The sequence below is a fragment of the Taudactylus pleione genome, unplaced genomic scaffold (genome assembly GCF_031769625.1).
Source record: "Taudactylus pleione unplaced genomic scaffold, aTauple2 ptg000536l, whole genome shotgun sequence".
Classification (NCBI taxonomy): Eukaryota; Metazoa; Chordata; class Amphibia; order Anura; family Myobatrachidae; genus Taudactylus; species Taudactylus pleione.
The window spans coordinates 2639949-2655060 of NW_028284938.1; the positions used below are offsets into that span (position 1 = coordinate 2639949).

The window sequence follows — 15112 nt, forward strand, 5'->3', positions numbered from 1 at the left end:
AGTGAAACCTTTGCTTTCTGATTGTTCAATGTACACAAACTTTGTTTAAAGCACAAATTATAAAAATTTTTGTATAAAATAACCTTCAGGCTGTGTGTATAGGGTGTATATGAAACATAAATGAATTTCATGTATGTACACAAACTTTTTTTGATGTACAAAATTATTAAAAATATAGTATAAAATGACATTCAGGCTATGTGTATAAAGTGTATATAAAACATAAATGCATTCTGTGTTTAGATTTGGGTCCTGTTCCCTAGACAATTCATTATTTTATGCAAATATTCCAAAATACGGAATATTCCGATATCCAAAATACCCCTGGTCCCAAGCATTTTGGATATGGGAGACTCAACCTGTACCTGTAATGGATTATTCACTCTCCTTACTAGCCAGCTCACCGCAGTATTGATGGTGCTTAGCACACTCCAGCAATATAAGAACGCTGTAGTTTGTCTATAATATAGCACACAGATAATAATACCTTGTATATGCAGGGAAAAGAGCAGTATCTTCGTCTTTAGTATGGCTGGTGGTATATACTACACTGTGCGGCCGTGTTCCGTGCCAATGAAGGTTTCACAGTTAGTAAAGGTTTTATTCTGAAATTCACACACGGCACAGCATAAAGGACTGGCTGCACCCTTTCACTAGCCCGGAGTACGGCTTTGCAGTACAGTACAAACCACAGGCTACACTACCTTCATTAGCACGGAACTCTATTTGTTTAAATTGTTACATTGTTGTTTTAAATAAACACTGTATTTACAAACTCATACTTTGTTTCTCTTTCAAATGAGCGCTCCACACATTTTATCTGTCCACATGTTTAAGAGGCCTTAAAATGGACCAGTAGTAATATACATTTCCTTTTAGCTGGCATTTCCTCTTTAAGAAAATCTTGGGTGTGGATAGAAAGATCTAAACTATTAATGCTTAACACCACGCTAGACAGGGTCAAAAGGTCGACTGTTAAATGGTTATTATTATTATTATCCTTTATTTATATGGCGCCACAAGTGTTCCGCAGTGCCTTACATAGTACATAGAACTAATAAGTGAACAAGAAACAAGTAACTTACAGTACATTACAGTGTAGGACAAGGACACGATTTATATATATTGCTGCAATAGTGATTAAAGCACTCACAATAAGCAGCAGGGAGTTGGCAGTCACGTGTTAGGTGCCCTTATGGGGAGTAAGGCGTAGAAGAAAATGTAAAGAGAAGCACATGAGGGAAGAGGTCCCTCCTTGTGAGAGCTTACATTCTAAAGGGGAGGGACAGACAGACAGGCGTGACACAGAAGGGGAAGATAGGGAGAAAAGAGCATGAGGTGGGTTAGGATGAGTGCTGGAAAGCCTTGATGAAGTAGTGGGTCTTGAGAGCCCATTTGAAGATTTGTAGAGAGGTGGAGAGTCTGATAGAGGGATAGAATTCCAAAGGTAGGGAGCAGCATGGGCAAAATCTTCGATGCGGGAGTGGGAGGAAGTAATCAGTTGGCAAGGGAGGCGGCATGCATTTGTTGAGCGAAGTGGACGGGCGGGAGTGTGAGGGGAGAGAAGGCCAGAAATGTATGCAGGAGAGGATTTGGTGAGGGCTTTGAATGGTTGATATGGACTAAGGTTGACAGGGTCAAAAAGTCTAAACACAAATGGTCAACACTTTTTTTTGGTTATTTTATCCCAAATCCTCACCCCCTAACTCTCCCCCTAGTGCCTAATCCTGATCCTCCACCTGGTGCCTAACCCTAACCATTCCCTTCCGCAACCTAACCCTCAAAATGACGAAAAACCATGTGTCGACTATTTGGGTGCCGACCTTTTGATCCTGTCGACATTAGTCCATGCCGACATTTTAACTGTCGACCATTTGGTGTCAATCTAGATGCTGTAGATCTACCATCTCTGTACCAAAAATCTACCATATCCATATTACGTTGTTACCATTGTCATCGCATTGCGAACCTTTACCCAGGTTTTATACAATTGCAGCTCAAAAAAAAAATGGGCCTGATTCAGCAAGGATCACAATTGCAAAGCTGTACGCATGGAGCTTTGCAATTGCGATCCTTGCAAAAATGAAAATGCAGCAGGTGTATGACACCCCCTGCTGCATTTGCGAAACCAGCACTGCGACGGAGGTCGTAGACTGGGATCACCATCGCGACCATCATTGGTCGATGGTCGCGATGGTGTATGTCGCCAGGCGGCCGGCCAGCTGAGTAAGCCTCAGCTCACTCAGGATGGCTGGCTTGTGAGTCTAGCAGACTGCATACATCTACGCAGTCCCTAGGCTGGCCACTCCCGGAAATGGGGCGCACACGCCCATTTCCGGGGACGCCGGCCACCCCCGCACCAGCAATGCACTTGCGTACACTACTGAATAAGGCCCAATGACAGCAATCACTGAGAAAAGATATCAGGATCATCTATTTTGAACAACTGTGCATAAAGAATACTGGTTGAGTCTCCCATATCCAAATATTCTGAAATACGGAATTATTTTGGCATGACTGAGATAATTGAACCATCAAAAATCAAAGGTTTCATGTACACAAACTTTGTCTAAGGCACAAATTATTAAAAATATTGTATTATATTACCTTCAGGCTGTGTGTATAAATGAATTTCATTTCTGTACACAAACTTTGCTTGAGCCACAAAATTATTGAAAATATTGTATAAAATTACCTGCAGGATGTGCGTATATTTGGGTCCCATTCCCAAGATATTTAATTATGGTATGCAACTACTCCAAAATACGGAATATTCAGTTATCCAAAATACCCCAGGTCCCAAGCATTTTGGCTATGGGAGACTCAACCTGTATTAAGTATTTCACAGCTAGTACACTAATTTCCTAATAATGCATCATGAGATAAGTAGACTGTGTGCCAGCATAAGGGTAATTTACAGCCTGCAAAGATCAGTGAAGAAGTTTTTCCATTTTGCGACAGCATGCAAAATTAAACTCCGTTTTATTGGAACAGCTGGGTTGTTCATGGCATTCATTGTACAATGCAGCACTGTAATGTACTCTGTGTTGCCCTCAAATGCAAAAATTAGACTTTGTGTTGAGATACTGTAGAAGCCTCAAAAACATAGGATGAGCATTTACACAAGAAAATACATTTATATGCACACAAATACCAATGTAACTTGGACTTCAATCTCCAAATAGTAACATGTAACTTAATTGTGCAGTATGAATACACATTTCTTTAGAAACAGTTAAATATATAGTTTACAGTACCTTTAGAAGGCATTGGAGTACTCTTACGACCTTCTATACTCTGCGCAAATGGTCTGATTATGCTGATCCAATACTCTTCTAATTTTCAGCTGGCCTACAAAAAAAAAAATAGAAATATTTTTCAATATTATAAAAACTTTGAGAAAGCTAATAAATGCTGTTATTTCTCTATGAATAACGTACACAAAGTTATACTAAAAATTTCAGGGATAACAATTACTCCTCTTTCTGGTAGCACGGACTTCAGTGAGGCTGTTCATGTGCAAAACTCCTCCGTTATTCATAAAGCAATTTCTGGGAAGACAATGGAATATGAAAGAGAAGGATAAGACAAGGCCAATAGAGCAGAGTCACTGATTCCGCTATATCATTACAATTGCTCCCCATATCATTGCTGCACAAGCACATAACAAAAGAAAACAAAACTTTGGTACAAAACCGTAGTTATGACAATTCCAGGTTCTGGAAACTTAATGCCAAAAAAATGGTCATAATCATTGTAGGAGATTAAGCTCAATATCAGAATATTCTTACATTATTACGTCTTTACTTAAAGTGGATGTACAGTACAGTAGTCAATGAAAAAAAAAAAAAAACACAATTTGACCAATTGGCTTATAAATGTGACTACAACAACAGAAAGCATCTCATTGATAAAATTAGAGAGCACAGATTACTATTTGCTGAAGGAATGCATTAACTGCAAATAATAACTCATACTAGGGTGAATTGTCCAGTGACTGAATGGTTAAGAGAATTCTCATATTTAAGAGGATGGCAGATGTAGAAGATCCTACTATATCTGTAAAGAATGATGGAGTTATTGGTTAAGCATGACTACTTATGCTAGAGGGGGGTACTGCGCTTGGAGAAGGATAGTATCTATATGATGGTACAAAAGATGTTAATCTGTAGGCAAATTATGGTTAATGTATGCACTTGTACCACTTCTGGAACTCACACAGTGTATGGAGAATATTTGTATTTATTGCAATACAATGCTCTTATATCAAATGACAGGCAAATTGATGGCTGTTAGGTGTAGTGCTGTATGGAAATAGGTAGTCTCGTAGCTTACAAGACGTGCTGATAATGGTCTCGTACTCCAATAATGAATAGTGATAAGTCTGGGGTGGGATGTTACCAGAATGATGATGGTGTACAGGATAAATGCACCAAGCAGTGGTCTGCTGTAGTCACTTAAGGGTGGCAAAGTTAACTGTGGATGTTTGTGTACGCGAGGTGCGTAAGTGGTGTCTGGCGGTGCGGCGTCCTGGGACCCCCAGGTGCACCTACTTACCCTCGGCGTCCGCTTGGTTCACCTTCGGGTGTACCCTCTATCTCCTTTATCGTCCTCCTGGTCTCCGCTGTTCTGCTTCTTCCAAGACGCAGTTCACACTGTGCACTGCGAGACTTCCGGGTGTCACAATCCCGCTCGATCATGTGGCACCCAGGCTCAACAGTACGCACAGGGGCTCAACTCGCAAAGGATGCGAGGAGACTCTGGATTCCTAATTAGGATTAGGATGTAGTTCGTCTCTGATATGAAAGAGTTTAAGTCTCTAAGGCGTAATCTCCGACGCGTTGTCGGCCCTCCGGGACTTCCTCAGGGAGTATAGTGTGCGCCATCTTGTGTGTGGTGTCTCTATATATAGGGGAGTTCCACTCACCGCCATGTTGTGTGTGGCAACTACCTCATTGTGGGTTGTGGCCATATTCTATTGAATGTGTATAGAGGCCATCTTTGTGAAGGGAAAATATGAAAGGGTGGCCATTTTGGTTCAGGGAAAGATCTCACTAAGAGTGTGCAGTGGCCATTTTGGTTCAGGGAAAGACCTAACTAAGAGTGTGTAGAGGTTGTCTGACCCATCTGGGTTACCTTACTATACCTGTACAACTACCAGTGTAAGTAGTGACCTGGTGGTGTATTGCGTGTATTGTGGTCCTAGTATAATGGAACCACCATCTACCACTTTTAACAGCATGATGATAGATGGATCTGATCTTTCACTCTGTTCCCTTATTCAATTGGCTGTGTGTGTTATACTTTAATAATGACCGCTTTTATTTCGTTCTCCACGTTAAGACCATGTGGTCTGAGTGTTTTCATGGTAAAGATCCATTTGAGTTCCTCCCTATTTATATTTTTGTCAAAATCCCCACCTCTCCAGTTCTTCTCAATGTAGAGACACATTACTTACATACAAACAGAAAGGGGAAGAGGTATCTAACCCATACAAAACTGTCTTTATAACTCAATACAACCAGGACACAAACAAACTACAACATATCATAAAGAAGCACTGGCATATATTACTAGAAGACAAAGTTTTGGCAGACATATTACCCGATCACCCCAAGATAATATATAAAAAAGGAACCACATAAAAATAGATAAACCTATCCAAACCACTTTACATCAAACGAAAGTGAAAGCAGGCTTTTACCAGTGTGGAAACTGCCGATATTGTAGGAATGGCCACATGACCACAAAGAGGATAGATACATTCCAATCTAATCAAACAAGGACCACATACAATATTAAACAACAGATTACTTGCAACAGCACTGGAGTCATATACATGGCAGAATACCCCTGCGGCATACAATATATAGGACGAACCACCAGGAAACTAAATGTAAGGATAGCCGATCATGTTGCAAATATAAAAAGAGGTCTGGAAACACACAATTTGTCATTGCATTTCAAGGAGGCACACAAACAGGACCCAAAGGGACTGATATTTATAGGGATTTGTATCATTGAGAAGAACTGGAGAGGTGGGGATTTTGACAAAAATATAAATAGGGAGGAACTCAAATGGATCTTTACCATGAAAACACTCAGACCACATGGTCTTAACGTGGAGAACGAAATAAAAGGGATCATTATTAAAGTATAACACACACAGCCAATTGAATAAGGGAACAGAGTGAAAGATCAGATCCATCTATCATCATGCTGTTAAAAGTGGTAGATGGTGGTTCCATTATACTAGGACCACAATACACGCAATACACCACCAGGTCACTACTTACACTGGTAGTTGTATAGGTATAGTAAGGTAACCCATATGGGTCAGACAACCTCTACACAATCTTAGTTAGATCTTTCCCTGAACCAAAATGGCCACTGCACACTCTTAGTGAGATCTTGCCCTGAACCAAAATGGCCACCCTTTCATATTTTCCCTTCACAAAGATGGCCTCTATACACATTCAATAGAATATGGCCACAACCCACAATGAGGTAGTTGCCACACACAACATGGCGGTGAGTGGAACTCCCCTATATATAGAGACACCACACACAAGATGGCGCACACTATACTCCCTGAGGAAGGCCCGGAGGGCCAACAACGCGTCGAGATTACGCCTTAGAGACTTAAACTCTTTCATATCAGAGACGAACTACATTCTAATCCTAATCAGGAATCCGGAGTCTCCTCGCATCCTTTGCGAGTTGAGCCCCTGTGCGTACTGTTGAGCCCGGGTGCCACGTGATCAAGCGGGATCGTGACACCCGGAAGTCTCGCAGTGCACAGTGTGGACTGCGTCTTGGAAGAAGCAGGACAGCGGAGACCAGGAGGACGATAAAGGAGATAGAGGGTACACCCGAAGGTGAACCAAGCGGACGCCGAGGGTAAGTAGGTGCACCTGGGGGTCCCGGGACGCCGCACCGCCAGACACCACTTACACACCTCACGTACACAAACATCCACAGTTAACTTTGCCACCCTTAAGTGACTACAGCAGACCACTGCTTGGTGCATTTATCCTGTACACCATCATCATTCTGGTAACATCCCACCCCAGACTTATCACTATTCATTATTGGAGTACGAGACCATTATCAGCACGTCTGGTAAGCTACGAGACTACCTATTTCCATACAGCACTACACCTAACAGCCATCAATTTGCCTGTCATTTGATATAAGAGCATTGTATTGCAATAAATACAAATATTCTCCATACACTGTGTGAGTTCCAGAAGTAGTACAAGTGCATACATTAACCATAATTTGCCTACAGATTAACATCTTTTGTACCATCATATAGATACTATCCTTCTCCAAGCGCAGTACCCCCCTCTAGCATAATTACCGTATATAAAGGTTGGGTCACCCTTTACGGGTACTGCAGCTAAAAGCACTATTCTCCATAACTTGGTATGAGCACAGGTATACACATTAGACAGTACTAAGCATGACTACTTGGCGTACTCTTCTTTATTGTTGATGTGGCACAAAATGACTTCATAAGTATGTATACGGCAGTGATTTTCAACCTTTTTCAACTCGAGGCACACTGTGCAAGATTTTAATATTGCCAAGGCACACCATCCGGCGATACGGCATACGTGACCTACGAAAAAATATACATATTGGCTCCTACAGAAAAAAAAAAAAAACCCATTGGCCTCCACAGGAATAAAACAAATTGGGTATGAAATACCGACGTGTAGAAGGCCGGCTGTAACTGACAGCGGCATCCAGATGGCTACAATCCTGACAGGGGATCATTAAGTAATGTTCCCCTGTCCTATTTGCCCCCTAACCCTATCTCTCCTTTCCTGCACCCTAACACTAACCGTCCCTACCCCGCACCCTAACCTTCCCAGGAAGAGCATAAATTTAACCCTCCCCCGCTGATCCGCTACCCATATTTCATTCGCAGTTCGATCAAATGATATATCTAGTAGTGTGTACCCAGCATTATTAAGTCTGGGCATGTCAAACATTTAAATCAAGACCATTTCACATGCTGAAAAGAATACTAAAATCAGCCCCCCCCCCTTCTACCCCTCTGATTCCCCCTTTAAAAATAAAAATCTATATGAAATATTTGCAGATATCGATGGGTTAAAAATGGATTGCCCAATCTGTGATGCATAGGGTTTGTTGACATCCCTATAGCCAAGCCAAGCTGTCACTCTAGAGATTTGCAGAAATGGAGTCTTAGGATGTACTAGCACTGCTTCTCCTTCTGCTGAGTGCTGGCTGGCAGAGGGATTTATTGCACCATATCGTAGTGGTACTGGGCAGTGTACTGAGCCAAAGACAGTCTGTGGTTGGGAGTGATCAAACAGAGCTTCTTTGGTTGTGTAGGATCTCTGCTGATTCAGAGTTTCACTCAACTCTATTGTGCAATGGCTCTTAGCATTTCTAGCACTGTGCCTGATCGTAAACTGAGATTACACAACTATGAGCAAGTGATTTAAAATTGTTCACATCTCAGTCGCATCTCCTCTTGCGGCTGTCATGGGTATGTAAGCGGAATTGTACATAACAATCTTTCATGATCCCGTGTGTGGCTGGAGACATGTCCACATGGCCAAGATGGTGGCTGTGGCACTGAGAGGGTTAATTCCTTGTGCTGCAGCGCCATTTGCATATGAACTATTGGACAGCGCAAATCGAGCGTTGCTACTTTCTATTTGCCCAGTGGCTGCTCTGTTCTATCTGCAGCCGCTGTGCTGCCGCTAGCAGGGCGGGGGGAGGGAGAGGAGGACAGCGCCGCCAGTGTGCTGCTAGTTTGTATTTTCCTGGTGACTGCTCTGTCCTCTCTGCAGCCACTGGATGTGGGTCCACTGGCGCTGGGCTGCACGATCACAGCTAGCAGTGATCAGCACACGGGGAGGAAGGAAGAGTGCAGAGGGACCAGGAGGTAGGTGTAAATCAAGAACACTCTCCAGGAGGTAGGTGTATATGTGTCAAAGTCAACAATCAAGAGAAGACTTCACAAGAGTGACTATAGAGGGTTCACCACAAGATGTAAACCATTGGTGAGCCTCAAAAACAGGAAGACCAGATTAGAGTTTGCCAAACAACATCTAAAAAAGCCATTACAGTTCTGGAACAACATCCTATGGACAGATGAGACAAAGATCAACTTGTACCAGAGTGATGGGAAGAGAAGAGTATGGAGAAGGAAAGGAACTGCTCATGATCCAAAACATACCACCTCATCAGTGAAGCATGGTGGTGCTATTGTCATGGTGTGGGCATGTATGGCTGCCAATGGAACTGGTTCCCTTGTATTTATTGATGATGTGACTTCTGACAAAAGCAGCAGAATGAATTCTGAAGTGTTTCGGACAATATTATATGCTCATATTCAGTCAAATGCTTCAGAACTCATTGGATGGCGCTTCACAGTGCAGATGGACAATGACCCGAATCATACTGCAAAAGCAACCAAAGAGTTTTTTAAGGCTAAAAAGTGGAATGTTATGCAATGGCCAAGCCAATCCCCTGACCTGAATCCGATTGAGCATGCATTTCACTTGCTGAAGACAAAACTGAAGGGAAAATGCCCCAAGAACAAGCAGGAAATGAAGACATTTGCAGTAGAGGCCTGGCAGAGCATCACCATGGATGAAACCCAGCGTCTGGTGATGTCTATGCGTTCCAGACTTCAGGCTGTAATTGCCTGCAAAGGATTTGCAACAAAGTATTAAAAAGTGAAAGTTAGATTTAGGATTGTTTAGTTTCTCCCATTACTTTTGGCCCCTTAAAAAGTGGGAGGCACATATAGAAACCATTGTAATTCCTACACCGTTCACCTGATTTGTATGTAATTACCCTCAAATTAAATCTGAAAGTCTGCAGTTAAAGCACATCTTGTTTGTTTCATTTCAAAGCCATTGTGGTGGTGAATAGAGGCCAAAATATGAAAATTCTGTCAATGTCCCAATATTTATGCACCTGACTGTACATCTCAGATAGTGGGCCGTCTGTGCATAACTTGTTCTGCTTATGTGTAGAAAGGGTCCTGCTTCGTAGCCACTGCCTTATTGACAGGCTGAGGTCGTTTGGGGGCGGGTGGGAGCGGTGCTTACAGACTATTACAGGTTCCAAACAAGGGGAAAATAATTATTGTTGACTCAACTTCAGTTATGTTTAAGTTTTTACATTTCATGGTTTCTTGTGTAAATTATGTATGTGGTACAACAGTAATCGAACGTCAACTTAATTTTTTTTCTCCACTAGGAAACAGAGTACCATGTTTTTTTTTTGTGGTAGTAATTTATACCTTTGTTAAGCACCTAAAAAAAAAAATCGGGATATCTAATGTTGATATAACCTTGCATTTTTAATTCTGTTCCAAAATCTTGAATTTTTGCTGTAATTCGAAACGCAAGGCAGATAAAGTAATTTGGTTTAGATTTTTGGATTCAGGACCTTAACTAAAAAAGAAAAAAAAAATCGGAGATGGGTGGTGGACACACCTGGTTCAACTGACGTGGAATGCCTCAAGGTTGAAAAGCCCTATGACCAGTGAAAACGGGTGTTTTTACGGTAATAAGGCATTGTCCTATGCATCAAGGGGTCACAACTAAAGCAAAGGAAAACCTATTCAATAAAAAAAATGAAAAAATGCCTGTGCTTTTAGACAAACTGAGAATGTGCATATCCATTCAGGCTGGCCGGATAAAGCCTGTTGAGAAAGTGGCTAAAGTCTACTTGATTTAGCACAATTCTAAGAGATTTAAGGTCTGTACAATTTATGGTTTTATAGAGCTTAAACCTCTTTATATTAATCTATTGTATCTATAGTACTTTGATTTTACTTTTAGCTCCTATTACGCCACTTTGATAGTGATTATAAATTGGTTGAGGTAGATTAAGGGGTCTGTTTAAATAGGGTGCGGTCAATTGACCAACGGCCGGGATACAGACTGTTGAAATTCCGGTGCCGGAATCCCGATCAGCGCGGGAAGACCGGCGACGGAATCCCAACATGGCTGGAGATACCGACGCCAGCATCCCAATCATAAGTACAGTAGGGCCGGGGTAGCTGTTAGAGGGGAGGAGGGTTAGGTTTAGGCGCCTCGGGGGGACATAGGCTTAGGCTGCGGGAGGGGAGAGGTTAGGGTTAGGCTCCAGACAGGGGGGCTATGGTTAGGCACCAACGGGGGGAGGTTAGGGTTAGGCACTAAGGAAGGGGAGGATTAGGATTAGGCACTAAGGGAGGAGAATTAGGCACTTACTGGGAGGGTTAGGGTGTGGGGTAGGTAGGGAGGGTTAGTATTAGGGTGCAGGAAAGGAGGGTTAGGGGGTAAATAGGACAAGGGAGCATTACTTACCATTCCCCTGTCGGGATTGTAGCCATAGGTGTCTTTATAATGGGTGCAAGGTGTGCAGTGCACATAGGCCCCTGGGTCCAGGGGGGCCCACACCGCACACCCTGCACCCATAGTTAATAATACTCCCATTTCCGCTGATTCCGGTGTGCTGCTCCACAACACCGAACCGGCGCTGCAGAGCAGCAAAAAATCACTGGGAAAAAGGCGGCAGCCATTTTCCTGGTGACCTGCGCATGCACAGAAAAGATGTCCCCGGGAAAATGCAGCCCGCGCATGCACAGTAGATACTGGCATGAAGCCAGAATCTACTGCGTTGACAGAGAGGTGGGGGCACAAATGGAGGATTCACACGGGCCCCCTCCTCTCTTAAACGCCCGTGATTGTAGCCATCGGGATGCCGCTGTCAGTGTATTGACAGCCGGCATTCTACGCATCGGTATATCATACCAAACTCTATTTATCGAATGCATTGAGCCTTAAATGTAGGTATTGTGCAGTTGGTGCCCATTGCATGTATCGCTGACAGTGGCCATTGCAGGGGCTCTCCACATGCAAAGAATATTACCTAATATTTACCAAGGACAATGGCCATTCCTGTACTTTTGCTATCATTATCTCAGGAGCGCTATAGCAGATGTGGTATACAAGTCAAAATGCTTGATCAAAATTTAGTATTTTTTCCTTTCAATTTATATTCAAATAATAATTTCTTTTACTTGTTTCAATTTTTTTTATAATTTTTAAAACTTGCACTGTAAGCCCAAGTGCAGTGCACATTTCTGCCCCTACGCACAACCAAACAGTCTCCACAATTAGGAAATAAAAATAAGTTTGAAAATATATTATCCCATTTTCTGTATCATAACCAATTAGGTTTTGAGAGAAGGTTAACAGGTACCAAAACCATTACATGAGCAATGGTCCACCAAGGTCAGTGAGCGGGTACAGTACATTTTTTATAGCGCTAAGGTAGTCTCTCATAATGTGTGCTGGCACCACCTCAAGCTCTCTCATCTAAAATGCAGCATACTGTACATGATAAAGATCAATCCAAATATAACTCAAGTCAACTTAAAATTTTAGCTGCACCCGACTCCTTTAACCTGCAGTTCTGGGATTTGTAATGGATGCCCCTATCTCCCCTTCTTTATCAATGATCACTTGAACCACTTGCCCAGACCTCTTACTTATAGATACAAATGGGAGAAACCTAACTACAACTAGCCATTTTTGGAGAGGGTGTGTTATTATCATTGTTTATTTGTATGATGCCACAAATTCTACAGCAATTCAGGCAACAAATAAATACATGAGTAACAAAAAACAGTACAGATTATATATATATATATATATACACACACACATATATATAAATATATATACATATATATGTATATATATAAAAAACTTATAAGTAGCAAAGTAACACTCAAATACAAATTGAATCAAGAAACATAAGAGGTACAAGCGGGGTAAACAGAGAAGAGGAAGCGAGAGGGCACACATGAGACGTAAGATAGTGAAGGTGCTGCTCACAATTGAGAGGGGCTGGGTAGAAGGAGAAAGAAAATTGGATTATTGCTATTAAAATTACAAAAACTGTTAAAATATTTTACAGGCTATAAAATGAATATGTCTAAATCAGAACTATTGATAATATCAGACCACACATAAATAGACACCATCACCAAACTTGCTAACTGTCTGCATATCTACTGTACATCTCTTGATATCTGAAACAACTGTACTTTTATAACATTACACCAACCCTACAAATTTCACATGGATATCTGCATACATAGCACTACTTCAAGAGGTAATTGCCCCAAAGATAACTGGCACTTTCCTGTAATTACCACAGCTAGAAACTAGTGTTCCCACTAAGCTGTTTTAGCGGGGTGCCAGGACACTAAAACAGCCTGCCTGTGCCTTTCCCAGCCGAAGGCCACAGTGTCCCGCAGGTGGGAAAAGCAGAGGCGACCTATCTCCTCCGGCATCTATTCACCATTAGGGAAGAGCTTGGGGAAAGCCCAGCACCTCCACAAGTGCTAGGCACGTGCCCATGTGTGATGAATTGGGGGCGTGTCACAAGGACACGCTCCCTTCCCGGTTAGGGCATGAAGAAAATCCCTGCCTGGCCCCTCAGCGCCCTGCCCGCAGTCTAGTGGGACCTGAGTTTTGCAGCCCCATAGTGCTGTGTACAAAAACCCACAAATCCGGGGCCAGATCGGGACACAAGGGGGGCCACACTGTTGCAATGGCAACAAGATCGGCCCCTCTGACTTTCAGTCCATCTCAGCAAAAAAAAAAAAAAAAACAGTTAAAAAAAAAGAATGTAAATATAAATGTAAAATAGTTAGAATTAGAAAAAAGCTATATTCGTAGAATAAAGCATTTTTTTATTAATTTCATTCTGTTATCAGTATCCAGAGATGGTAATAACTGAACAAGCACTGTGATCATTATTAAATAGGAAAGCATGGGAAGCTTTTCTCTGGTGAATCCTGGCAAAGCAGTGCTTTACTCTCATAATTATATTAGCACAAGGTACACTGATGTGAAAGAGCTTCAGTGCAGCCAGGAGTATGGAGCAGCAAAGCATTAATATGGGAAACAATAAACCACAGGATGGAAAGGAATCTGCAGGAGGTGGAACAACAAAGCCACAGGAGGGAAACAATAAAACCACAGGACTAAAATGAACAAATAAACTGAAAGGTTACAGGTTATTTCAGGGCTACAGGAAAGGAGCAGGAGTCTAAACAGATGGGGAATAAAAATAGGTGAAAAGAAAATGACAAGGATGCAGTTTTGCAATGAGCCTACACAACAAAAAAGTGTATGACATTTAGGTGCTGTGAGCAGATTTCCATCCCATATCATATTGAAAATAGAAATAGGTTTACAAAATAAAATCTGTACATATGCCTAACATACAAGAGTATGTAATTTAAAAGAAAAATTTTTGGAGAGATTTTTAATGTTACAAGAATCGAATGTTATAAAAACCAAGGGAGGGGGGTATTTAGTAATATCATCCATCATGATAAACATCCATATACAAACACACCCACTACATTTGGAAGATGGCACTTTTTCTAAAGCAACCATGACTAATTCCACACCTGCAATAACCCGTGTTATTGCCGTGTGTACTCGGGTCGCGGCTCAGTGGAAAAGGGTCCCTGAAAAACAACCTGGGTCACGTGACCCGAGAATCCAACCCAGGTAGCTACCAGGGTCGGACCCAGGATGGACCCAGGTAATGGTGCAGTGTAAACGGCGCAAACTGGGTTATCCGACCTGGGTCATGACTAAAATGAGCTGATTGGTGGTTGTGGTGTAGTCACCTCCCACTTTTTATGACCTCACAAGTTTAGCAGGGCAGACCTGGAATCAGTGTGAATGGGGCTGACCTGAGTTGGAACCATGGGCCTGATTCAGACCCACTCGCGAGCGGCTGTACGCTCGCAAGTGGATCGATGGTCTGCACTGAGCATGCGCACGACGGAGGGAGCTCCGTCGTGCGCATGCGCCAGACACGACGAGCGAAGGACTTTCCTTCGCTCGTTGTGTCCGATCAAAGGGGGCGTGCTGTCAATGTTGATTGACAGCACGCCCCCTTTGGTGGGCGTGCCGGGGGCGTGCCTCCCTGACGGGGGCGTTCCCACGGGAACGCCTCCCGTCAGAAGCCGGCCCACTGACATCACTAGTGATGTCAGTGGGAGTGATTTTGGCTCTGATAGAGCCAAAATCACTCCGGA

General features: G+C 42.5%; 1 protein-coding gene across 2 annotated transcripts in view; it reads right to left on the bottom strand.

Annotated features, from left to right (window-relative positions):
- HECW2 (HECT, C2 and WW domain containing E3 ubiquitin protein ligase 2) overlaps window positions 1–15112 on the bottom strand; it is a 455376-nt gene that overhangs the window by 316322 nt on the left and 123942 nt on the right. For both annotated transcript variants that reach the window (XM_088451025.1, XM_088451024.1), the window contains exon 3: window positions 3258–3351. The gene's annotated coding sequence lies outside the window, so the exon portion shown is untranslated. The remainder of the gene's footprint in view (window positions 1–3257; window positions 3352–15112) is intronic.